This window comes from Sceloporus occidentalis, unplaced genomic scaffold (assembly GCF_023333645.1).
Source record: "Sceloporus occidentalis isolate IW3139 unplaced genomic scaffold, rSceOcc1.0.p SCAF_1, whole genome shotgun sequence".
NCBI classification, from domain to species: Eukaryota; Metazoa; Chordata; class Lepidosauria; order Squamata; family Phrynosomatidae; genus Sceloporus; species Sceloporus occidentalis.
This window is the reverse complement of record NW_028316981.1, coordinates 202,876,398-202,902,906: the sequence shown is the minus strand read 5'-3', so window position 1 is coordinate 202,902,906 and position 26,509 is coordinate 202,876,398. Positions and strand designations below refer to the sequence as shown.

Sequence of the window (26,509 nt, the reverse complement as noted above, 5' to 3'; positions counted from 1 at the left end):
CACAGCTAAACACCCAGGGACTGCGGTGGGATTAGTTCAGCGTCAGAGGGGACAAAGATAAATTTTTAACGAAATTCCATTTAATTTTGCCCCACAGAATGCCCAGAAAATCATCTTCACTGGATCCTTGTTTTATTCTTTTTTCATTATCACCAAGTCTTTTGTACGAATGCTTTCCCTCCCAAAATGAATCTGCAGTCCAGTAGTCTGGATCACTGTTCCACTCAGTTGCCTTCTGTGACACTGACTCCTTTACATCGATAAACATCGCAGGGATGCTTTAGCGCTGGAATTAATGCCGTTTACTTTTCATCTGCTGCTAATTCAAAGGCTTTGTTGGAAGAGTCACATTCATTCGCTTCACTTTTCAATACCTGTCTCTTCTGGTCTGTCTTAGTGTCAGTCTTTATCTCCTGAACAGCAGGGGCGGGGGGAGGAAGAAAAGAGAGAAGGGGTTGGAAAAGAACTAGTTTTTATCAGGCTACAAACATATTTTTGGCTGACCTACATATATCTGTTTTGTTGCTCTGGGTTTCTTTTTCCTCTATGAAACAATCACAGCCCATCAACCTCCAACTTTTTTTTCCCCAGCACAACTTTTAGAATTCAAAATATTCAAGTACACAATATTCTTGACATGGTATCTGGGAAAGTTGGGGGAAAGTATCTTAGAACCTGATACTGAACAAGTTACTTTTTTGGACAACAACTCTCTGACTCACCTAGGCAAGCATGACTGGCGGCTGCACTGACTGGGGAGTAGGAAAAAAAGGAGAAGCCCGGTTTTGGAAAGGTAACCTTTCTTCCCCTACTTTTTTTTTTTTTGACAAGACAATACAATGAGGCAATAGGAATTATTCTGGCACTGGCATAAATGTCACTCAGTTGGGAGCTATGTTGGCCTGAGCCATTGGATTGTCCTGCTAATGAAAAGAACAACTCATAAATATTGCTGCTGTACAGTAGATAAGAACTCCTGGTTCCTGTGGAAGAATGGAACCAATCACTTGCAAAAGGCTTTTGGAATTAGACCAATGCCCAGGCTGCAGTTCGCCCACCATTGTGGAAAGGAGTAGAGAAATTCTATACAATATTGATGCATCTCTTTTTTCTCTCTCTCATAGGGCCAGAGGAAAAAGCGGCTCAATCCTGCTTTCTCCAAAAGTGGGATGAAAGCTGATTGCCCACGCAGCCCACTCCTAAGGCGGGCTGAATACACATTGCCTAACTGCACAATTCAAAGTCAAGCCATGCCATTGGTTAATGGGGTCCCTTTTTTGAAAGAAAGGTGACATAGAAATAATTAAAAAATATATTGTTTTTGTTGCCTTCCCATTATACATCTGCACTGTTGCATGAACACTCTGCCTGTGACCTCCAAGTGCCTTCCACATTAGCCCACATGCCATCCCATTGCATGGCCTCCCCTTTGATCAGCCACACAATTGCATATATGATGCACCGCCTGTTCAGGGCATAAATGCATCAGTGAGTGATACATTGGTAAAACATAAAAACATGGAGCCCCTCCCCATACATGTCCCTGTCACCCACCTTCACCCCATGTCCCACCTGTTGGACTGTCTGGTTTGTGTATATTGTAATTACATCCATTGGAGTTGTCACACTATCATTGCTTTGCTTTGCTGCAGCCTCACACTTGCATTGGGGTGTTTATATGTGGGCACAAGGATGCACATTTTCCATCTTGAGTTGGACTATCCCGGCTTCTTTTTGCTCTGGTTTTTAGCCCTAGAGTGCAGCTTTAGTCCAGTTTCCAGCTGCCTTCAAAGCATGTGTTGTCTAAAAGCCCTACCTTCAAAGTGGCTGGAAACTGCTTTATTTTGCCCATTTGTTTCATCTCATAATTTTAATGCAGTATGTGTGTTACATGGCAGTAAGCAGATTCATATACAGTGCAGTGCCTCATTATGATGTCTTAATTGCTAGATGTTGGCACACTTTTTATTGCATGGCTCTTTTTGGATCCAGGAGTTTTTTTATTTAAGAAAATGGTTGGCAGAGTGCTCCTGGAAGCGGGGATGGACCCGGGCTGTATTTAGGCAGAAAATTTGGTGGCAAAAAGCCTTCTGGTAAGATCAGGATGCTGCCTGAATTAAGCTTTAGACTGAATAGTGGTAAGCTGAGCTCCTTAGATGATGCATACCTCCAAAGTGGGTGGAAACTGGACCAAAGCCGTGCTCTGGGGCTAAAAACCAGAGCAAAAAGAACCTGGAATACTCCTGTAATGTGATGTGATGAATGCCTCATTGCAGCAAGGAGGTTTCCATCCTGCTTATAGAAGGCTGTGGTGATGGTGTTATTGAAAAAGACCTCAATGGATCCCTCCACTCTGAATAACTATTGACCAATGTCTAATATTCCATTCTTGGACAAGGTTCTGGAGTGAGTGGTGGCCTCCCGGCTCCAGGAGTTTCTGGATGACACAGATTATCTAGATCCATTTCAGTCTGGCTTCAGACCTGGCTATGAGACAGAAACAGCTTTAGTGGCCTTGATGGATGACCTTCACAGGGAATTGGACAGAGGGAATGTGTCCCTGTTGGTCCTGCTGTACCTCTCAGTGGCTTTTGATACAACTATAGTATCCTTCAGAGCCACCTTTCTGGGATGGGACTTGCAGGCACTGCTATGCAGTGGTTCTAGTCTTTCCTGGTGGGACAGACCCAGAAGGTAGAAGGTTCTGTTTTGTCCCCCATGTTATTTAACATCTACATTAAACCATTGGGAGAGATCATCCAAAGATTTAAGGTGTGGTGTCACCAGTATGCGAATGACAGCCAACTCTTCCTTTCCATCTGATTCCAAGGAAGCTGTCTCTTTACTGAACTAGTGGTCAGTAATGGACTGGATGAGGGCAAACAAATGGAAGCTTAATCCAGACAAGACAGAGATGCTCCTGGTCAGTCGGAAGGAGATCAGGGAATAGGGATATTGCTTGTGCTGAATGGGGTTACATTCCCCCTGAAATCTCAGGTTCGCAGCTTTGGTGTGCTCCTGGATTCAACTCTGAGCCTGGATGCATTCACACACTTAAAACTAGTGCGCCAGCTGTGCCCTTTTCTTGAGACATAAGATCTGGCTACAGTGACACATGCCTTGATTACATCCCATTTTGAATACTGTAACGCACTTTATGTGGGACTGCCTTTGGAAACTGTTCGGAAACTCCAGTGTGTGCAAAATGCCACAGAGGTCAGCGGGACACCTTTTAATGCCTGCCAGCCAAACAGCTATTAAAGGCACAGTGATTGAGGTAAATTTCAGATGTTGGCAATTCTGCTCTTTCTCACTTCAGAGGCCACCATTGTTCTTTCCTTTAAAATGGGCAGGCTTAGGAAGGTGTGTGTGTATATGTATGTACAAGTCGCCTGTTGACTTATGGCAACGCCGTGAATTTCATAGGAATATTCAGAGGCAGTTCCTTCTTAGAAAGTTACTCCAGTTATACTAATGAATGTTGCTGGGGTGTAATGATGCTGAAAAGACTAATTCACAGAAACAGTATGAACACACATTTGTTACACCGAGGAAATTTAGAACAGAGAGGAAATTTAGAACAGAGATTTAGCAGGCAAAGCATTTCCTATCATGATGATTCAGTAGTAGGAGAAATGCCAGCTCCTAACATTTTTCTGTCAAGCTCTTATTTAAGGCTCAGGAGCTGAGCCAATTTCAAATGTGGCAACATTTCATTGCAGGAGACACACATTTCTGGCTGAAGCTTGGGAACATTACTTTTTTTACGTTAACTTCCAAAATCCCTCAACCAGCATGGCCAATGGGAGCTGAATTCTGGGAATTGTAGTATGACAACTTTCCCGTTCTCTGGTTCTGACATGAAGCACAGCTATAATCAGGAATGAGTCTAAACTCCATATGTAGAGCATCTCAGATGTTTCTTACATTTTCAGCTCCTTAAACATTGACATCAGGTGCTTAAACATCGACGTCAAACCAGTTAACAAAAATAACATATATTTTTTAAAGTATGATAGTCTGAAGAAAAAAAACACCCTAAATATACATTTTGACATAAATACAGGTGTTCCCCCATGAGATGAACAAGGTGAGAACTGCCTAATGGAATTTTCCGCAGATCTCTTAAAATTTATGAGGACCTTAAATAAGAGCCTTTCAATAAGTGTTTGGAAGCCAAAAGAGGGTTATAAATATTGCAGCTCCCGCCTGCTACTGATTTACCGAACAGCAACACTACGTTTGCCAGAACAATTCAATGTCAGCTGAGATCTCACAAAGCAAGATTTCTCTCAGCCCCTGCGGCCTAAGAACCAAGGTGCGTAGCATGTCCTTCTGCTGAACCATTATGGTCTGGAGCTATCATCAATATGCCAAAATCTCACAGCCAACAGACTCCATTGCTCTTCATGCATATGACAGGAAAATAGAGCAATGGCTGGCTACCTCCATTATAGCTCAGAACAGGGGGGATTTATTTTTGGACTGGCTGGAAGATTCTGGGAACTGTACTTCAAAAATAATGTTCTCCAGCTCTGCTTCTGCCATTGTGAGAATAAGTGGTCCCTGACATTATCAGACATTATCATACATGTCTAAAAAGTGGAATTAAAGCAGAATAGACACATCTATGGCCGAACCTTATTAGACAATAAAAATAAAATAATAAAAGTTTTATTTCTATCCCGCCTTTCCAGGGATCAAGGCGGCATACAATAATGGGATATATCATCCCAATAACAAATAAAATACAATAACAGATAAAATACAATAAAAACAATTACAATATCAGGTTAAAAACAGCAATACACAATAGCATTTACAAGCATCCAAACTAGCAATGGGGGAGGGGAACATAATAGGGCTATTGAGGGTAAGCCTGTTTGAACAAATACGTTTTCAGCCCTTTTTTAAATTGGGCTAGGGAGGGGGTCGAGCGGAGCTCGTTGGGGATCAAGTTCCAGAGCTTAGGGGCCGCTATTGAGAAGGCCCTTTGCGTGGTGACAGCTCGTCTCACATCTGGAACTTTTAATAGATGTTTATCCCCAGATCTGAGAGTGCGGGGCGGATTATATGGAGAGAGGCGGTCCTCTAAGTACCCTGGGCCCAAGCCATTTAGGGCTTTATAGGTAACAACCAACACCTTGTATTGCGCCCGGAAGCGAATAGGCAGCCAATGGAGATCTTCAAGTACCGGTGTTATGTGGCTAGCCCTGGAAGATCCAGTGACCAGCCTTGCTGCCATGTTCTGAACCAACTGAAGCTTCCGGGTATGGTACAAGGGTTGCCCCATGTAGAGCACGTTGCAGAAATCCAAACGAGAGGTTACCAGAGCATGTACTACAGTTTCAAGGTCCCCCCGGCCCAGGTAGGGTCGCAGCTGGCGTATCAACCGAAGCTGATAGCAGGTACTCCTGACCGTCGCATCCACCTGAGATGTAAGGTGGAGCGACGAGTCCAAGAGCACCCCCAGACTGCAAACAGAGTCCTTCAGGGGAAGCGTGACCCCGTCAAGGACAGGTGGACAAACCTCCAAACCTGGACCTGGGGAACCTATCACAAGTACTTCCGTTTTCTCTGGATTCATCCTGAGTCTGTTTTCCCTCATCCAGCCCATTACTGACTCCAGACAGGCATCTAGAGGAGAGATGCCATCCCTGGTCACTGCATCAGTCGGAGACACAGAGAAGACTATTTGGGTGTCATCAGCGTACTGATAACACCGCGCCCCGTGCCTCCGGATGATCTCTCCCAGCGGTTTCATGTAAATGTTAAATAGCATGGGAGACAGAATGGCTCCTTGAGGGACACCAGATGTAAGTGCCCTCTTATCAGAGCACATGTCTCCCAGCTGCACCATCTGGAACCTTCCTGAGAGGTAGGATCGGAACCACTGGAGCGCAGTGCCCCCGATTCCTAACACTCTCAGGCGCTCCAGAAGGATACCATGGTCAATGGTATCGAAAGCCGCTGAGATGTCCAAGAGCACCAACAGGGACACGCTACCCCTGTCTATGCCCAGACGGAGATCATCGACCAGGGCGACCATGGCAGTCTCAACTCCATAGCCCGCCCGGAACCCAGTTTGAAATGGGTCTAGATAATCAGTATCATCCAAGATCGATTGAAGCTGGAGTGCAACCGCTTTCTCGATCACCTTCCCTAAAAATGGCAATAGCGAAACAGGCCGGTAATTACTATGCAACAGGGGGTCAAGGGAGGGCTTTTTGATCAGCGGTTTTACTGTGGCCAATTTCAAGCTGGTTGGAAACTGCCCATCCCTGAATGATGTATTAATAATCTGGTGCAACAAAGACGTTACACCTACTCCCCCCTGAGCCGCTAGCCATGAGGGACAGGGATCGAGTGAGCAGGTTGTCTTCCTAACGCTTCTAAGGATCTTGTCCACATCCTCGGTACTTACAGGCTCAAATTGATCCAGTACAATAGAGTCCACGGAAGCTCTGGAGGCCTCTACTCCGGATTCTGACCCAATAATGGCGTCGAGACCAGCCCTTATCCGAGAGGTTTTGTCCACGAAGAAGTTGTTGAATTGGTCACAGCAGGCCTTGGATGGTTCCAAAATAGGGTTCAGAGAGGGGGAAGGCTGCGTAAGCTCCCTCACTACTCTGAACAGCTCTGCTGGACGTGACTCCGCGGATGCGATACGCGCAGCATAGAACGAATTCTTTGCTGCGTCTATCGCCTCTCCATAGTCATCTAAAAGAGAGACTAGGAGAGCCTTGTCGGTTAAGAGATGATGGCTTCGCCACTTGCGCTCTAGTCGTCGCAGGACCCGCTTCCTTGCCCGGAGATCTTCCGTATACCAGGGCTGTTTTTTGGAAGCAGGCCTGAGAGGACGCTTGGGAGTGATACTGTGTATAGCCCTGGAGAGATCAGTGTCCCAGATGGTAGTCAGGGCATCAACAGAATCGCCGTCACATCCAACCATAAACCCCTCTAGGGCTTCTTGGAACCTTTTGGGTTCCATCAGCCTTCGAGGGTGGACCATTCTAATAGGTCCACCACCCCCGGGAGGGAACTGGGTAGAAGCCTTGATTTTTGCCTCCACCAGGAAATGGTCCGTCCATGACAGGGCGGAAATATTAGTTACCTCCGCCCACGGACTTTCCATGTCCGTGCAAAAGACCATATCGAGTGTATTACCCGCAGGATGCGTCGGCCCCAAGACCAGTTGAGACAGGCCCATGGCAGTCATGGAATCCATGAACTCCCGAGCCGCACCAGATGGATTTTGACTGGCCACGAAGGGGATGTTGAGGTCCCCCAGGACAAGAAGCCTGGGGGACTCCAACAGCAGCTCCGAGACCAGTTGTGTCAGCTCGGCCAGGGAGTCCGTTAGTGCACGGGGTGGCCGGTAGACCAACAGAATCCCTAGACTGTCTCTGGCCTTCAGGGTAAGGTAAATGCACTCGATAAAAGAAGTTTGCCGGACATGGTTCCTGGTTAGAGGAAGAGTGTTCTTATAAATCAAAGCAACTCCCCCCCCCCCCGCCCACCTAACCTGGTCTGGTCCTTAACCGAGAACCCAGCAGGAAGGGCCCGTGCCCACACCGCTTCATCCCCAGGCCTAAGCCAGGTCTCGGTAATGCAAGCCAGGTCACAGTTCTTGTCCTCCAGAAGATCATATATGATGTGGGACTTATTCATCACGGACCTGGCATTGCACAGGAGCAGAGACAGGGTTTGTGGTATGGTTGGATTGACCCTCAGGCCTCTTTGGTTAGGAAGGTGGAAGGAAGGCGAGATAGATGTCTTGGCTAAGCTGTAGCTGCTCTGTCCTCCATCTGTGACCATGACTATTGAACTAAAAAAAAATCACACTGAAACATTAGTAACAGCAGAATTGATAAAAATACAGAATTTGTGAAAGGGGTCTGTGTGATGTGACATTTTTATTGTGTTTTTCAAATCCAGCGCCCAAAAATGCATTTAAAAACAGCTACAATATTGGAAAAAAATCATTGTGGGCCTGTTGTTAATTATGAAACACATTCTTATGTTTTACCAGCATGGCAACACCAATGGGAGGGAGTTGTTGGTTTCAGAGAGCCATGAAACATCTGAAGGTGCTTTTGCACTGCATGACACAGAGGTGTGGGATCTGAAGCTCTTCAGATGCTGATAGGTTCCAAATCTCACCAGCCCCAACCAGTGTGGGTGGTGTTTGAGATTATGAGATTTGCAACCCAGAAGCAGCCACAGATTCTCTGTCCCTGTAATGAAGATAGCAAGGAGAGGACCTAGGAAATTCTGCTTGCAAAATGCCCTAGTTTAAGTTTTTAATTTTTTTCTCAAAAAAAAAAAAGTTCACACTGGGGTTTAGGATCCTGTCTTGTTCCATGTCTGGAAACTATAATTTCCTGGTCAAATTTAACAATATAGTTTATGGAAGATGGTCATTTGCTGTCCAGTCAACTTGGACTTATGATAACCGTATAAATGAGAGATCCCCAAGAGCCCCACTCTTCAACTGCCCGGCCCAGGTGTTGCAAATTCAGGGCAGCCATAACTTCCTTGATTGAGTCAATCCACCTGTACTGCAGTCTTCCTTTCCTCCTACTTCCTTCCATTTTACTGAACATTATCACTTTGAGTCCGGTTGCATCATTAGCCACAGCATTGCTCATAGTTGTCCTCTGCTCTACCCTGGTAGCTTGTTGAATGCCATCTGACTTGAACATTTAATCTTTTGGCACTATTTCTTGTTTCATTTTGGATTGTCTCATCATAGGGCTTTTATGGTAAAAGACATTTTTATGGAAAAAGACAAAAGGGGTTTACAGTACCACTTCCTATGCAGTACTAACAAGTTTACTGTAGTGTCACTGCCATTGTCTTTGAGAGACCCTCCTCCAGGGTCACCCTTCACTACTGCTGCTGCCCTGTAGTTAGGGGCAAAACAGATAGGGGAAAAATGCTTCTGGGTGTCTTCGGGGCATGGCATACAGACGACGCATACCACCAAGATGCCTGGAAGCCAGCTTTAAGATGGACAGCAGCCCACACATGGGCCAGCTTCTTGGCGCTCTGGCAGTGCAGCTAGGGATGCCATATCCCGCCTGTAGGCGGGACAATCCCTCTTTGGGCGGTGCCGTCCCTGTCCGATTTGGCGCCAAAACCGGGACGGCACCACCCGCAGCCACCTCTGCCCCCACGCATGCCGCGGGGGCCTCCAAGGCCTCGCCGGGGCCTGGGAGCGCTCTCCGCGGTCGGAGCTCCGGCCGCGGAGACACTCCCTCCCAGGCCCCAGCGAGGCCTTGGAGGCGGCTCTGCGATCGCGGAGTCCTCCAAGGCCTCGCTGGGGCCTGGGAGGAGGAGGAGGCTGCTTGCCACCGTGGCGATGGCCGCGATGACAGGTGGCCCCTGCGCCCCTTCCCGTCCTGAGAGGAGGCCAAGGCTTCCTCCCAAGCCGGGAAGGAGGACAAAGTTTAAAAATGTAGGACCTCTTTTTTTTCAATTTCCTGACCAGGAATTTTTTTTTTTAAAAAAATCCTACATTTTTAAACTTTGTCCTACATTTTCCAAGTTTGGAGGTCCTCAGGTATGGCAACCCTAAGTGCAGCGTTTACACACCGCCAGTGTACCTTAAAGCCAGCTTCCTGCTGCAGTGGGGTGGCAAAGCCAGCTTTTCCCAGTTCAAAAAGGAATGGCTGTTTGTGGTCTGTTTTGCCCCTTAGTTGTTTGGCATATTTAGTCTGGCTCCTCAGCAAAAGCCTGTCTGACATGAGAGATCCTACCAACTGCCCTATTGCCATTGGCAGAGCCTCTTGCCTCACAGGAGCACATAAAGCCACCACCATGGAAAGGTAATGCTAAAGTGGGTAATGGGATACTGGAAATTAATTTCAGAGTGCTATCAAGGAAAGAATGAGACAGGGAGAAGTTATATATGTGCATGTAGCTTCCTCTGATCTCTGTTCAACCAAGATTTGTACATCCACCTATGATAATTCACCACTAAGCTATACACACACACGCACGCACGCACGCACGCGGTTGGTACCACTATGTGTGTGTATAATTTTGGATGATCTCTGACTGGTTTGTAATGTATGTATGTATGTATGTATATAAAAATCTTGGATGATCTCTGACTGGTTTGCATTGCTGAGGGGAAGAAAAAAATTAGAGGTTACTTCCATAAATTAATGCCTTTGAACAGAAGTCAGGCAGGCCTTTGTTGGGCATGCTCTTGCCCTGGATTTCCTGCACTAAGAAAGGCATGGACTAAAAGGCCCAAAAGAGCCTCCTCCCAAATCAGTGATTGCCTCTAAATGACTATCATTACAACAAAAGGGAGAAAATATGCACTCTGAAGCTCAGTTGATCCCCTCCTTCCCTCTGAAATTTATAATTAGAAAGCAGATTTATAACTTATAGACTATTAATAGCATTGACGCTCTTTCCCCCAATTCTGTTGCTGGGCCTATGAACAGCAGCTTGCTATGCAGAAATATAGCAGGTGAAGTTTTACCCCTTCGTGGAGGAAAAGTGAAAAAGAAAGTAAGCTGGTGTTAAGCTTTTAACAACTTGCTTTCTCCTTCCTTTCATCTCTACATGGTATCCTTCTGGGGCGCCTGGCAGAGGTGGGAATTGGGGGCACTGCGCTCCAGTGGTTCCGCTCCTACCTCTCTGGGAGGTCCCAGATGGTGCAGCTGGGAGACGTGTGCTCCGGCGAGAGGCCCCTTAAAACTGGGGTCCCTCAAGGAGCCATTCTGTCTCCCATGCTATTTAACATTTACATGAAACCGCTGGGAGAGGTCATCCGGAGACATGGGGCGCGGGGTTATCAGTACGCTGATGACACCCAAATCATTTTCTCTATGTCTCCGACTGATGCAGTGACCGGGGATGGCGTCTCTCCTCTCGTGGCCTGTCTGGAGTCAGTAATGGGCTGGATGAGGGAAAACCGACTCAAACTGAATCCAGAGAAAACGGAGGTACTAGTGATAGGTTCCCCTGGTCCAGGAATGGCGGTGGTTCCACCTGTCCTGAACGGGGTCACGCTCCCCGTGAAGGACTCCGTGCGCAGTTTGGGAGTGCTCCTTGACTCGTCGCTTCACCTGACTGCTCAGGTGAATGCGACGGTCAAAAGCACCTGTTATCAGCTTCGGCTGATTCGCCAGCTGCGCCCATACCTGGCCCAGGGGGACCTAGAAACTGTAGTACACGCTCTGGTAACTTCGAGATTGGACTTCTGCAATGTACTCTACATGGGGCAACCCTTATACCAAACTCGGAAGCTTCAAATGGTACAGAACATGGCAGCCCGGCTGGTCACTGGTGTCTCCAGGACCAGCCATATAACACCTGTGTTAAAAGATCTTCACTGGCTGCCCATTCGCTTCCGAGCTCAATATAAGGCGTTGGTTATTACCTATAAAGCCCTAAATGGCTTGGGCCCAGGTTACCTGAAGGACCGCCTCTCTCCGTACATTCCGCCTCGCACCCTCAGAACATCTGGGCAGCAACTGCTGAAGGTGCCTGGGGCCAGGTTAGCTTCTACTTCAAGAAGGACCTTTTCCACAGCTGCCCCAGCCCTTTGGAATACGCTGCCCACGGAGCTCCGCTCATCTTCCACCCTGGCCCAATTTAGGAAGGACCTCAAAACCTTCCTATTCAATCAGGCATTCCCCGATTAAATATCCTGTGGGCCTCCCTCCTCTTCCGTGGCCATGAGGCTGGGCTAATGGGGATTTTTATTGTTATTTTAAGATTGCTGTATGTGTTTTTAACTTTGTATTTTGATGCACGTGTTGCATGCTGTAAGCCGCCCTGATCTTTTGGAAGGGCGGGATATAAATAAAAAATTTTATTATTATTATTATTATTATTACACCTGCTGTAGGACCTCACTGGCTCTACCATTCGGGAGGGTAAGGCAGCTGTCCCAGGCAACAGATTTCATGGATCACAAAATGGCAGCAAATTGTTTGTTATTAATTTATTAGTTCTGTAGGGCTTTTCTCCCCATATCGGGGAGATAGAAAGAGGTGCCTGTGGGCTTTTCTCCTGCAGATGCCTCTCCCCCCCCCCCCTCTCTCTCTCTCTCTCTCTCTATATATATATATATATATATATATATATATATATATCTCAGGACTTTAAAGGGAAGGGAAGGTGATTTTGCTATTCCACCTCAGGCAGCAAACATGTCTTGGGCTGGCCCTGCAGAAATCTAGTTTAGTGCAAAGGGGGGGGGGGGGGGAGATTTCAGCAAGTATAGCTTGTCATGCACCTCTGCATTTGTGACAGGAGCCCAGTCCTCTTTTGGTCACCCTGTGTCAGGAGTTGGTATCTAGTGGCCCTCAAGAAATTGTAGGACTGGAGCTTCCATCAGCCCTAAGCAGCATAGGGAATAACAACATTGGGAGCTGAGATATACCAGCATCTGAATGGCCACATGATTCACACCTGTCAGTAACTATACTTTACGTCCCTCCTTCCCATTCACACCCACCAAACCACCCACACCTAAAAGAGTGTGAACAGTGTGGCACTCAGACCAAAGGGCTTCTTTTCCTCTCATTCTGCAATAATATGTTAACATGAAGGAGGCTGTCGTGGTACTTTTTCTTTGCCATTGATCTTTGTCCAGATGGCTCCGATTCTTGACAGCTCAATTCCCAGGAGTTGGCTTTGCAAGCCGGTGGTTAAACAGAACAGGCCATTCCTCCTGAGCTGTAAGGAACAGGGGCTTGATTTGTGTGGTCATGCAGTCACACCTGGTCAGTGTCAAGGTTTAAAAATTTCCCAGATCCAAAGCTGAACGAAATGAACAAGAGGCAGGCTTGTACCAACAACTGCCAGGTCTTAGGGAAGGCAACACTCCCGGTGTCTATACCCTTGAATCCCCTACAGAAAAAGAATGTCTATTGAATTTTTCCAGGGCACCAGAGTTGGGGGGTAGAACTGCATAATGCTATGTGTAAGATGTGATTGTAAAACACGCTAGTACAATGTTTCTGTACATTTTTTTTAATGCACACACATGCAATGGAGTGGTGAATCCACTATGGGTACCAGTGTGAACTTTAGGGAAACTATCTAAGGTGTTGAACATTGGCCCAAACTAATCTCAGTGCCACTAGATTTTGGGCTAAAAGCAGCAGAGACGCCAATACTCCACTAAAATCAGAGTCACCAGCTCCATCCAAATCTTGTAGAATTTGCAGAAGCACCTTTATTCGATCAGAAGCAGCAGCTTTTCTCTCATTTGTCTAACAGACCAGGAAGACTGTCCTCAAAAACTGTGGAGAAAGTCCTGGACTGGCAGCAGGAGTCTCAACAGCAGTACTCTCAGAGAATCCCCTAAATGTTTTGTTGACCAGCTGGTTGTGCATCTGTCCGTGTGCAATACCATTAATAAATTTAGGATCCCAAAGAAGGAAAGTTTGAAAGAAAAGCAGAGGGTGAAAAGCAGAACATCTCCAGTTGCAGGCATTAAAAGGAAGGGGAACTCCAGGTATACAGGAGAGGTTTGCTAAATCCAGCCATTGCTTCCTTTAAAAAAAAAAAAGCCCACACCTCTCAGCACATCTATTAAGGAGAGAGAGAGAGACAGAATAACCATCCAATATATTTTGACTGGGAAGGGTGGGAGCTTTGCATCTGAAAGTACCCACAGTCTGTAAACCACTGCAACGGAAGGATTTATTCCAAACCATGTTGGCCTTAATAAACCTTTCCCTGTGTACCTGGAAAGCAGATCTTGGAAGTTACTAATGACCAGTGGCTAGGTTTATTATTATGTTTAAATGTAAGGCATATCCAAGACACATTCCAACAGTAACTCAATGAGAAATAACTTTGTGGTGTTTGTGGTGTATCTATAACTTTTAGTTATTTTTATATGTAATTATGGAGATGTGGCCTTATTTAATGGTGGAGGCAGAATATTACATGATTCAAGTGGTGCCTCATTCTATTGTGGATGTTGAGGTGACAAGATGGATTGTGAGGCAAGTACCAGATGTCGATGGACGATAGCAGTGAGATGTTGAGGGGTGCGACTGAATGATTAAAAGCAATTGTTATACTCACTTATGAAGTAAATCCCTACTTCTAAAAATTGTATCTGGAAAAATTCTACCTGTGCATGATCTCTTTGTGATTGTTAGCAAAGTTTTGTCCATTATACTAAAGATCACGTTTCTTTCATAACAGCTGCTTAAACTGAAAGTGACATTAAACTGAAAGTGTTCACCGAATGCAGCAGAAAGCGATTATTGGTGTCTTCACAAAATGAACTTATTTCTCAACACAAACATGGACAAATTTACATTTCTTTTTCTGGCTGTGATGAAGCTATCATTATTCGTTAGGGAACTCAGTTAATATTGGCCATTGAAGATAAATCACACTGCACAACAACTATCCCTGAATTTATTTTTAAGTTCCAGTTGAGCATCTGACATTTTAGATTCTGAATGATAATTTGTTGGAAAGCCACGTAATTGGATCAGTTGAGCTATTTTCTGGGATCAAATGGACACTCTGGAGGAATTGTAATTGTTGTTGTAGACAGAACCCAAGGAACCTGTCCTATGGCATAGACATCAATTTAGGCTAGTCATTAATAAAAATAAATAGTCTCTCATTCCTATTGGAAACATTCCTATTTCACATTCTAATGGGAACATTGGTAATAGTTTGAGGTCTTTGTTCTGGAATTAGTCCAGATTAGATATTTTGTAAAAATCAGCAATAACTCAAGCTTTGGCACAAATAGATTGCACAACGGTAATTTGGTTATTAAGGCGGGTTATAGACCGCCGCTTTGAGGCGGTCTGCTGCCGCCGCTGTTTGCTCCGTGCGGGAGCCGCAGCAGCCACACCGCGCGGCTCCCACGCGGAGCAAAAAAGGAGCTCCAAAATGGAGCTCCTTCTTGCGGTGCCTCTGTGATGTTGCGAGGCGCCGCTGGCGCATTCGTGACGTCATAGGCACCGCGACACGTCTGGACGCTATGCGTCCGATACGTAAACATGGCGGCCCCCATGTGGAAGGGGCGCCGCCATGTTGTACGTATGGAATACGTACTAGGGTTAGGGGGGTGCGGAAGCATCGCCCCTTCCTAACCCTAATACGTATTCCATACGTATTTTTTGGCAGTCTGTAACCCGCCTAAGATTCTGAAAACTGACATATTTTTCCCCCTGTGATACTCCAAAATTCAGTACCCCAAGAATCATCTGTGCTCAATATGCATAGGAGAAGAGTTGTATTTTATAGGGGCAGTTAGTGAGACCCACGTTTGTGGAATGCTTAAGCTGTCTGAGGTTTTATTATACTTTAGAAGAACTATCAGGAGTCCAAAACACACCCCAGTTTGAGACCGCTTTAACTGCCCTTGATCAGTGCTATGGAATCCTGGGCATTGTAGTTTATTGTGGCACTAGAGCTCTCTGTCAGAGAAGGCTAAATGTCTCACAAAACTACAGTTTCCAGAATTCCCTAGCATTGAGCCAGGGCAGTTAAAGTGGTCTCAAATTGGATTATTTCTGCAGTGTATTTTGGACTCAAGTCTCTGAACCTGTTTGGGAAATAGGACTCAGCATCTTGGATAGCTCCTTAAAATTCAAACTAGAATATGGAGTGGATTCATAGCACCACTGACATGGAAGCCACCAGCTGTCTATATCTTATCCTTCCATCCATCCATCAGCAACCTCTCTTACAGGTTATGATACAACAAGTATGCCACAACAAACTACAATTCCCAGAATTCTATAGCACTGAGCCATGGCAGTTAAAATGGTGTCAAACTGGAGTATTTCTGCAGTGCGGATATGCATACTCAGGTAAGTGGCTAAAGGATTGCATCCTTCAGCTTTCAGGTCAGATCTACACATGCAACAGAACAAAATGAGGGAGAGGGTAAAATGCATTGTCCCACTTGAAGCTAAAGGTAGAGATACCAGTTTTTGAAGTCCCCACACTAAAAATTAAATGAAAAAACCTTTGATGCAAGTAAAAATTCCAATTCAGGTTGGTCCCTCCTATGCTAATGTTTAAAAGTGTGGATGTTGAACTGCAACCCTCAGTAGCCCTAGCTAGCAAAGCCAATGGATGGAAGTACTGGAATTATAGCTCAATAGTATCTTGAGGGTCATACAATTCTCACCTGTGATATAAAATAACTTTGAAATATGGCATCTGCCAATGTATGGATAGTATTGTTATATAATGTAGACGCTAGGTGGCACTGGATCTACCTAGTTAGGATCTGATTAGAACCAGAGTTCCCTATGTCAATTCTGTTCATGGCTTTCTGACTAAGATGTTCATTAAAACTTTCATGACAGCTGATTAATCAATGTAATTGGTTAACTTGTCAAATTGTGTGAAAGGAGGCTTCAACTAAACATTAAGAAGACCTTCCAGACAGAAGGGGAAAAGACACAATGAAGTAGGTTATCTTGGACAATGACAGTCCCCTTTGTTAAAGGTTATTAAAGAGAGATTAGTGGCTATTAGAGATCCTATGGATTTCCTATACCAGTAGGACTGGATTAGATGACTTCTGGGGTACCTTCCAACTCTAAAATGTTATGATTTAGTCAGAATTGAAGGGTTCACTATATTATCTCTGGTCCTGAATTTCACTGCCTCATTCTGCTGCATGGGTATATGCAGAAATAAGCCAGTGCTTAGATTCAGAAGGGGATCTGCAGAGGAGGACATGGCTTTATGATGCCCCCTTAGTTACTTTATTTATTTATTTATTTATTTATTGCTTAGTTATATGTCCACTCCAGCTTTTTTCTCCAAAGAGCTCAAGGTAGAGTTCATAGCTCTCTTTGTCGCTTTATCCTCATAACAACCTGGGAGGTAAGACACTTTTTAGAGCATAACTGACCCGAGTTATATATTTTTTATGATTCTGTGGGAATTAGAATCTACATCTCCCAAGTCCAGACCCAATATTCAAACTATTTAGAAAGCTGGGCTAGTTGTGGTTTGCGTAACATTCGGAGGAGTCAGAGAATGTAGGTTTCTTAACTTCTTACCACACCTCCATATTTTAAATATGGACTGAAATATCCAGAGTGACTGATCCCAAACTGATATCACCCATTAGAGCAGAGATGGGAATCATAGTCGCCTCCAGGTGTTACTGACTACAGCGCCCATCAGCCCCATCTCTCATAACCAGGGACGAAGATTGCAGTTAGGTGACAACATTCAGAGGACTGACTGCATGATTCCAGCATGATTCTGGTACAGTGGGCCCTTAGTATCCACTGGGGTTTGGTTCCTGGACCCCCTGTGGATACCAAAATCTGTGAATGCTCAATTCCCATTAAATATAATGGTATATTGAAATGGTATCCCTTATATAAAATAGCAAATTCAAGGTTTGCTTTTTGGAATATATCTTTTTGGAATATTTTCATGATGGATGGTTGAATCTGTGGATATTCAGGGCCGGCTGTACTTCGGACAGCATGAGCATCCTCGGTCTCACATACTGTAGAGCTCAGTTCCCTGTGCTTCTTTTGTTATCTGTTCTACAGGCCCTTCAAGTGACAAACACTGAATATCTTTTGGGAGGAAAACAAACACACCCTCATCTCCTTGATGTTGACTGTTCTGCAAGCAGCGGAGCATGTTTTCTGCTCCAGCAAAGCAAATGTTGACTATCTCCGTTGCCTTTGCACTAGGGAAAGGGGATGGGAGAAATAATATGCAGAGACACCCAAAGCAACAATAAAGTCAAACGTGGACTATGATGTTGTCACATTTAGATATTTGCTCCATTTTTCCTCTTTCTGAATCCTCACAGAGAACTCTGACTCATGCATCTTAAGCAGAATGCAGGACGTGCCTTGCATTATTTTTTCCCCTCCTCCCTCGGACTCATGAATTCATGCAAGTCAGAGAAAATAAATATTGTGAGACTTGGCAGCAGATCTACTTGCAGTTTTGATGCGCTTTAAGTGTCATACCTGAAAGAACAATGGCTAAGGCTGCGGAGGCCACAGAAATGTCAGATCTGATATGTACAAAAAAAATAGCTGGAGATATTGAGGTGGAGACAACAAAACAAATAAAAAACATTTGATGATGTCTTTAGAAGATGAAGCTTTGTGTTCTTTGTCAGTAAAGCTTCATCTGTGAACGTGGGCTTTCAGAATAGTTCAGCCCCACTTTCCTTCTCCTGCTTCATTCTAGCACTGTTGTAAGGTGGATTGCCAACTTTCTCAATCCCAATCTAGTTGTGCTTTTAATATCTGCTTGATATGGTGATATGGGCAAATCATGATGCTTTCTATTATCCACATCACTAAAAGCTTTACCTTGCAATTTCTTTAACCTGCACTGCTGTCAAAGAACTGACTAGGTTATTATTTCAGATCAGTTGGCAATCTTTTTTTTTGTAACAGATGAACAATAAAAGAAAAAAATACAATTTTTTTATAAACGAAAGAAGACATGCCACTATAGACTCAACTAGGTTGGGTTTCTGAGTGAAATACCAAACAGGGTTCCTGTACCTTTAATAAAAAGATATAGCTGTGTTAGTCTGTATAATCAGTATGTAGGGAGATCTTGTAGCACATTTGAGACTAACTTAAATAAAGAAATTGACAGCATGAGCTCTCGTAGACTTCAGTCTACTTCTTTAGTTGATTTTGTACCTTTAATAGTTAGATAGAAGGGAGAATTTTGTCCATCTGCTGAAATTATCACTTTCTCACAACCATTAAAAGTACAGGAGTGCTGTCCTTTTTTTCACCTGGCAACCTTACATGCAGGTGTTGCCAATTTTTTTCCTGCCAGAGCTCCTGTTATTTTTAACAGCTACAACCATGCAGAAAATTAGCAAATAATGCTCCCCCCCCCCCAGCTAATAGACTTAAATAGAAGAGTTAGCCATCTGTTAAATTTATGTTTATGGAGCTATCAAGACACAGGAAAAAGCCATAAATAGGTGGCAGCTATATTCATTCCACACACTTTATCATCCTGAGTCCTGATACATACCTGATCTACTAAATTATGAAACAAACAGATAACAATTTCATGAGTACGGTCAGGTACCTCTGGGCAGCTCAACAGTATCCTCCTGCTGATGTTTCCAGAGGCTACTGACTCTTTTAGACAGGGCCATTTGCAGCCATCATGACCAGTAAGATTGATAGCCCTATCTACCTTGCCTTTGGGTGCATCTACACTGTAGAAATAATACAATTTAACACCACTTTAAGTGCCGTAGTTCCATCCCATGGAATCCTAGGATTTTAGTTTTACAATGACTTTAGCCTTCTCTGTCCAAGTGTGCTGGTGCCTCATAAAATTACAAATCCCAGGATTTTGTAGGATGGCGCCATGGCAGTTAAAGTGGTATCATACTGCATTATTTCTACTAGATGCATCCTTTGTGTAATTTCCTTTTAAAGCAGCCCAAATTAGTGGCCATCACTATTTCTTGTGATAGTATATTCCTTGGTTTATATACCTAGTCCTGACACCTGTCCTTTCTTCTGATTTCTTCCACTGTCTTGCCTCCTCCTCCAGGTCCAGAAACAGCAACTGGTGAGCCCTTGTAGGCCATCTGGAAGTGAAGCAGATGTCATTACTCCAGAGGGGACCCTCTCTTGCCATCTCTCTAGGAACTACAGCTCATCGAGTCTTCCAGGTGAGACTCTGTATTCCATGGAGGAGAGGACTGGCAGATCTGTGGCCCCTATTTGGCCTTACTCTCTCCCATAAGCCCTCCCCCAGGGGCTGGTGGCTCCATTGCACTCTGTATTTTATCTTCACCTAAAGTGAGCTATCCAAAGTGCTAAATTTGGCTTGGGAGGGGGGTTCCAATACTTTGAATGGTCTTGGTAAAGTATGGACTGACTCACAGAATGGATTCACACCTCACCGAGATTGGGGACTGGCTCCCTTACACAAGGCTTGGAAAGAGAGTAGTCCTTGCTACCTGGTGGGACTGGAGATAACAGCTCCTAAAGATAGTTATGCATTCAGTCATTATTCAAAGAAATGAATGATCAAAACAGCTGATTTTCCATTATTTTTCAACAGTAAAGGTACTATGAGACCTTACTTGTTTTTCCTATGATCCATTCATATTTTAGTGGGGAGATAGCAATCTCAATCATTTCTTCACTCCAAACAGTCTCTGAAAATCCTATACATGTTTAGATTTTTGTGGGTTTTTTGGGCTGTGTGGCCATGTTCTAGAAGAGTTTGTTCCTGACATTTTGCCAGCCTCTGGAGAAACGCCAGGACCCACAAAAAAACTATGGATGCCAGCCATGAAAGCCTTCAACTTCACACTACACATGTTTATTCAGAAGCAAGTTCCAGTATAGGTCTTCTTCCCTACTGCCAGTAAAGGATTCATGTGGCCCCTCTAGATGATGTTGGACTGCAGCTTCCTGAATTCCTCACTGTTGGCTCTGCTGGCTTGACTGCTGGGATTTGCAGTCCAACACTTGTAGGGCCACAGGATTCCTGCTCCTTTTCTGGTACATTTAATATGAATTGTACTTAAGACTGAGAGCCAATGTGGCATAGTGGTTTGAGCATTGGACTGTGACTCTGGAGATCAAGGTTCGATTCCTCTCTCAAGCATAAAAACCCACTGGGTGACCTTGAGCAGTCACACTCTTTCAGCCTCAGAGGATAGCAAACCCCTCTGAAGAAACTTGCCAAGAAAACCCTATGATAGGGTCACCATAAGTCAAAAGGGACTTGGAGGCACACAGCAGCAACCACAGCATAAAACTTCAACATGAATTTATATGGAGAATTCACAAAAATGAAAAGATGGGGCAGCACTATTCTGCCAACTAATAAATGCATGGGATAGTGTTCTCTTGTTATAGGGCTTTGCTGAGATTGTAAGACCTAGTTCTCAGCCACTTGACCTCAAAGTCACCTCCCTTGTTTTATCCACTTTAGGGGTGAAGTGAAATCCCATGGCAGAGTTGGATTGGTCATCATTTGTTTTTCCTTCTGAAAGCTGTGTTCCAAGGTGTTTCTTGAATTTGGGCAAATTCAGTGTAGACAGCCATTATTTATGATGGTAGTATTTTGAATTAGTCCAGATACAAAAATGGCTGCCACTATGATTGATGGCTGCCTCCTTTGGTCCTTATGAGGGATTGGTTTTATAATAGACAGCAGTTGCTTACCCACAGTGAAATACTGTACTCTTTTACAGAGTGGGTGCTCATTTCTCCAGATGCTCATTTTATTCAAGAAGAGGAAAATTACATCATCAGAGAAAGGACAGTGATTGAAGCGGGCTTGTTAAAAGATAGAGTGATAGTATGTCAATCCATGCAATCACATTTAAAAATGTGAAATATTAGTGGGAGAGGGACATTTGAAACATTTGCATTTTTTTTCTTTTCTGTTAAAAAATATCTCTTGCAGAACCCCAGCTACACTCTATTGAGGTGTCATCTTGAAGGTTTAAAAGGCATTCGTTGTTCTTATGTGGTGGAGGGAGAGGTGAGGATCAGGGAGTAACACTACGGTTCAGTGCATGTTATGCTGTGAAATGGGTCCCACTGAATACAGTGGGGCTTACTTACAATTAAACATGCCGACGAATGAGTGAAATGATTCCGTGGGTAACAATTTCATGAAAATATCAGGTTTGCAGCTTGGGTGTGCTCCTGGATTTGGATCCAAGCCTGGATGCCCAGGTTTGTCTGTGGCCAGGAGCGCATTTTCACAGTTAAAACTAGTGGGCCAGCTGCTCCTGTTCCCTGAGAAGTCGGATCTGGCTTCGGTGACACATGCTTTGATTACATCCCATTTGGACTACAGTAATGCACTCTACATAGGGCTGCCTTTGGAAAATGTTTGGAAACTTCAGCAGATCCAAAATGCTGTGGGCTCTTGACTGTGGCTGGCTACAGAGATCAGTGATTCTGTGAAACAACTGTACTGGTGACCAGTCCATTTCTGGGCAGAATTCAAGGTGCTGATTATGACCTTTAAAGCCCTAAACGGCTTGGGTCCAGACTATCTGAAGGACCATATCTCCTTATACAATCCAGTCCAAGTGTTAAGATTGGCAGGGAAGGGCTTTTTCTCAGTCCTTTTTCCATAGCTGCTCCCAGACTGTGGAACTCCCCTTCTCTGCTCTCTATTCACCAGCAGCTGAAGACATTTTTATTTAGGCAAACTTTTGGTGTGTCAGTTTTACTTTCGTAATGTATGTGTAACTTGTGGGCTGCTTTAAATGCTTTAATTTTTTAAACTTTTTTTAAAAAAATATGGTTTTAACTATGCTGTGTTTTTAACTGTTATGTTTTAATATTCTTGTTGTTATGTGCCTTCAGGTTGTTTCTGACTTATGGCAACTCTAAGGTGACCCTATCATGGGGTTTTCCTGGCAAGTTTTGGGTTTTCAGGGGGAGATTTGCCATTGCCTTCCCCTGAGGCTGAGAGCGCGTGACTTGCCCATGGTCACCCAGCGGATTTAATGGCCAAGCTAAGAATCAAACCCTGGTCTCCAGAATCATAATCCAACATTCAAACCACTACGCCATGCCAGTTATTATTTTAATTTTGTAATTAATGTTTTAGTTCTATATTTTAAAAATTATTTTACACTGCCTTGAGTCCTATTTTGGGAGAAAGACGAGATTAACTCCAATAAATAAATAAATAAAGCTGCTACCCCTTGAATTACTAGATCAATTTGACTAAATTTTGGTTGAAACATCTATATAGCCCTAGACTGCAACTGACTCCTCTCCAGTTCTTCCATCCTTGCTTTAATGCCTCTTCCTTAGCTTTTTCCATTGCTAAATGTAGCATCTTGTGGGAAATACTTGAATATGGATGTTGCTACCAAAGTAATAAGTGTCTAGAGCAGCAGAATCATCGTCGTAGCTCTTGGCACTATTGGTTGAGTTTTGATCTGAGCTGAGGCTAATTATCGTCTCTTTTTGAAGAGGAACACCTGTTGTGTACGCTTCCCTGGGTGGCCCCATTTTTGTCTTACATGTGATAAAAGTGCCTGGAGCCAAACACTGACACACTTTTAATATGCTGTCAGTGAAGAAGTAGAAGAAAAGAATGTACTAAGTACGGAGAAAGTGAAGTTCACTGAAGTGTTGAGAATTTTCATTTTTTTTAATTGTACCAGCCATGCAAAAATAGATTTAAAGAGGTGTGCCATGTGTTTGCCTTGTCAGAAGTGTAACCAAGCCGAGCTGGAAAACATGGTGTGCAAAGGCAAGAGTATATATTTTAAACACATGTATGATGCAGATATATTTCTTAAAGGAAAAGCCATAGCTTAAGAGTAAAGCGTAGGCCCTACACGCAAAAAGGTTCCAGCTCAGTCCCTTCTGTTTCCCAACTGGGACTGCATCCGCATGGCAGAAATAATCCAGGTTGACACTACTTTCATTGCCATAGCTTGATGCTATGGAATTCTGGGATTTGTAGTTTGGCGAGATTTTTAGCCTTCTCTGTCAGGGAACTCTGGTTCCACAACAAACTATAAATCCCAGGATTCTATAGCATTGAGTCATGGCAGCAAAAATGATGTCAAATTGGATTAGTTCTGCAATGTGAATGCCACCTGGCACTAGGAAAGATCATGATGTGAAACCGTGGAGACCTCCTGTCAATCAATGTGGAGCAGAAGTATTCTCCAGATATTTCAAACTAAAATTCCCTAGCACCGCACTCTACAAATCCAGTGGTTGCAATTATGGGAGTTGCAGTTAATACATTGGAGGACTTTGCCTTGCCTCCTTGTGGTGCAAACTATAGTGATTTAGACAGATAAATAATTAGACTTGTTATAAGGCCAATTGCTATGTTTTTGTTGGTATGAGGGCAGAGATTTGATAACAAGCCTGAACTCGCCATCTATAGTGCATGAACAAGTTCCGGATAAGATGGTGTCAGTACCTGTGGAAAAGTGAACTTGAGACACTAACTAATTTATGAGCATATGCTCAGAGAATTTATAAGCATATTGCTGAGAATTTGTGGTTGGAGAAGTGACCTTTTAAAGATTACAGCCCCCAGAATCCCCAAGCAGTGGCCATGCTGTCAGAGATTTCTGAGAGTTATCATCCAAAAAGGTCACTTTTCCCAATCTGCTCAGAATGCACAAAGACACCCACACTGGTCTCTAGCTCTGCTGTTTATGCCCACTACCATTTTGGTTCAAGAAGGTTTGCTTCTAAACTAAGGGAGTATCTCAGTTCTTGTGTAGATGTCCTTCCTTGTCCTTCTAGATTGCTATTATTGCTGGATCATTATATTCTGCATTTCTGCAACTGAAGTAGGTAGGGTGGAGAGGGTTGGGGATGTGTATCTCACCTCCAGAAAGCAGCAAAAGTAGTCACATTTGCTTCTGAAGCATGACACTGGTGAATTTGTTTCTGAAGCACAACACAGGCTCTACACAGAGCAGCATCAGCCCCATTGACAATGTGCTCCCAAAGAACATGAGAGCACTTTCAAAATGGAGTCCTGTTGGCTTTGTATGGGAGCTGACTCCTTGGAATCACTATCAAATATTGTCTCAGGTGGAGATAATGTATTAATGAAATTACCTGACTGTGAGAGAAGGATAGGGTCTGGTGGTTCAGCTTCACGACTGAGACAGAGACTGCTGAGGAGAAGAGGCAAAGTGGAAATTAAGTCAGCACTGATAAAATTTGTGGCAACAGATCAGACATCATAAGGGGGGAAACATCAGGAAACTCTACCTGCCTCTCTCTGGTCTATGTCTGCTTCCCTTAGAGATACGTAGTTACTGATGTCAGAGTAGTTATGCATTTTTCTGCTTCCACCGGACCAATGTGCCAGTTGTTGATGGCCATTTTTAGAAGAAGAAATGATCTAAAGCAATGATCCCTAAACCTTGGGGCACTTCTGCGCTCTTTTCTTTTGGGTAATAACCCTAGCACTTCCACACCTATTTGTTGATATTAGATCTACTGTTCTACTGCAAATTCAGCACAACCAATCTAGCATTATAAGCACATGGAGGTAGTTCACAAATAAAACTTAACTTTGTAAAACAATTTATTTAATGTTTTTATCAGTCTGAAAAAAAATAAACTTACATTTCATCTGTTAAGCATTGTCTTCATAGTTTTAATGGGATGGATATGCTTAGTGCAGGGATATTAGTTTTCCAACATCAGGCTGGAAGGCACTAATAAGAAGTCTCATGTATAGTGATTTTCAATTTGTTTCTTTTCTTTCAAAGAAGCTGGGTGAATGTATTGAAGCCTTACTCTACTAAATCTGATATTGGGAAGGCAATAAAGACCTTGACTTTGTTCCATGGTTCAGAGTATCAGGTGGGAATTTTTTTTTCTAACCAAAAATCTTGATGTGTTTATTTGAATTTTGGCCTCAGCTCAATGTCATTTTGGGGTAAAATCAGTTCTTCCTCCACCATTCCTGTTTCCTCATGGCCAATGTCCAGGAATGGATTAATCACCCAGTCTGGCATTTTAAGCAAATGAAATCTATCAGATATGTCTTTGTGCAGCTCATCCAGGTGTTCACAGTAAACTAAAAGCTTATCGTTGATATACACATCTCCATCTCTAATTCAGAGAGGCTCAGAAACTGGAAGAATTCACAACGTATGCATAACTAACTTGGACAGAAATCTGAAGAAGACTGATTTAACTTGGATAAGGTTAACTTTGTTTCCTTGCAGTTGCAAATTAACTTAATTAAACTTGGTAAATAAATCTGACAAGTAAGCAATGCCATCCTTGATCTTTTTTAGTTCAAAACATTTTGCAGCCATAGGCAGAGGAGTAAACTGGAGCTCGCATTTTCCTCTCCTTCTTCACCTCGTGCCATGGCTATGGCGTTCTTGTTCTCTTACTGGGCTCAAGACAACACTTTTCAGGGCCTCTGAGGAAGGCCATGAGTGACCTATACAGCTCTGCCTTCCCTCCAGAGTTTGTAACTTCCATTTTATCATATAGAGTTTGTATAAAATGCTTACTTAGGAGCTTATCACATGGTTAAAAAATCCAACTTACCTCTTCCGTTTTCAAGTCTATTATGGGATAAAGAAGCTCCCAACTTCGCAAATTGGCCAGCTGAGCACGGTATCTAGCTGGGTTTTAGACGTGATACAGTCAGGTAGTGGCATCAGTGGCATTTTCCTGGCAATAATACCCGACTTTATTCTATAATAGACTTGAAAATGGAAGAAGTAAGTTGGGTTTTTTAAGCCTTTGCATAAAATTACAGAAGGAGGAAACAACAGTGACATGACTCTGCAGGTCTGCTCTAGACCTCCAAGTTAAAGTTAAAATGTGTATAGAAGCTTTCTCAGAACAAATGACCAAACATTTGAACATTCAAGAAGAGGAGACAGAGTAGGAAAGGGCAGCTGCAAGTGATTTCTGTTGTAAGTGGAACTCTGGCATGAATGTAAAGTCCAACAAATTCTGCATTTGCCTTGCAGATTCTGCATTTGACAATTCAATTGGAGCGAGGTCCACCAAAA

The 26,509-nt window shown here is 43.8% G+C and overlaps 1 long non-coding RNA gene across 1 annotated transcript; it reads right to left on the bottom strand.

Annotated features, from left to right (window-relative positions):
• On the bottom strand, window positions 1–25,161 carry LOC149323247 (uncharacterized). The gene is made up of 4 exons (XR_016280088.1): window positions 25,095–25,161; window positions 24,579–24,637; window positions 19,487–19,582; window positions 1–413 (listed from the first exon to the last, which is right to left on the bottom strand). It is a non-coding gene; the product is annotated as an uncharacterized LOC149323247 (long non-coding RNA).
• Between the last annotated feature and the right edge of the window lie 1,348 nt (window positions 25,162–26,509).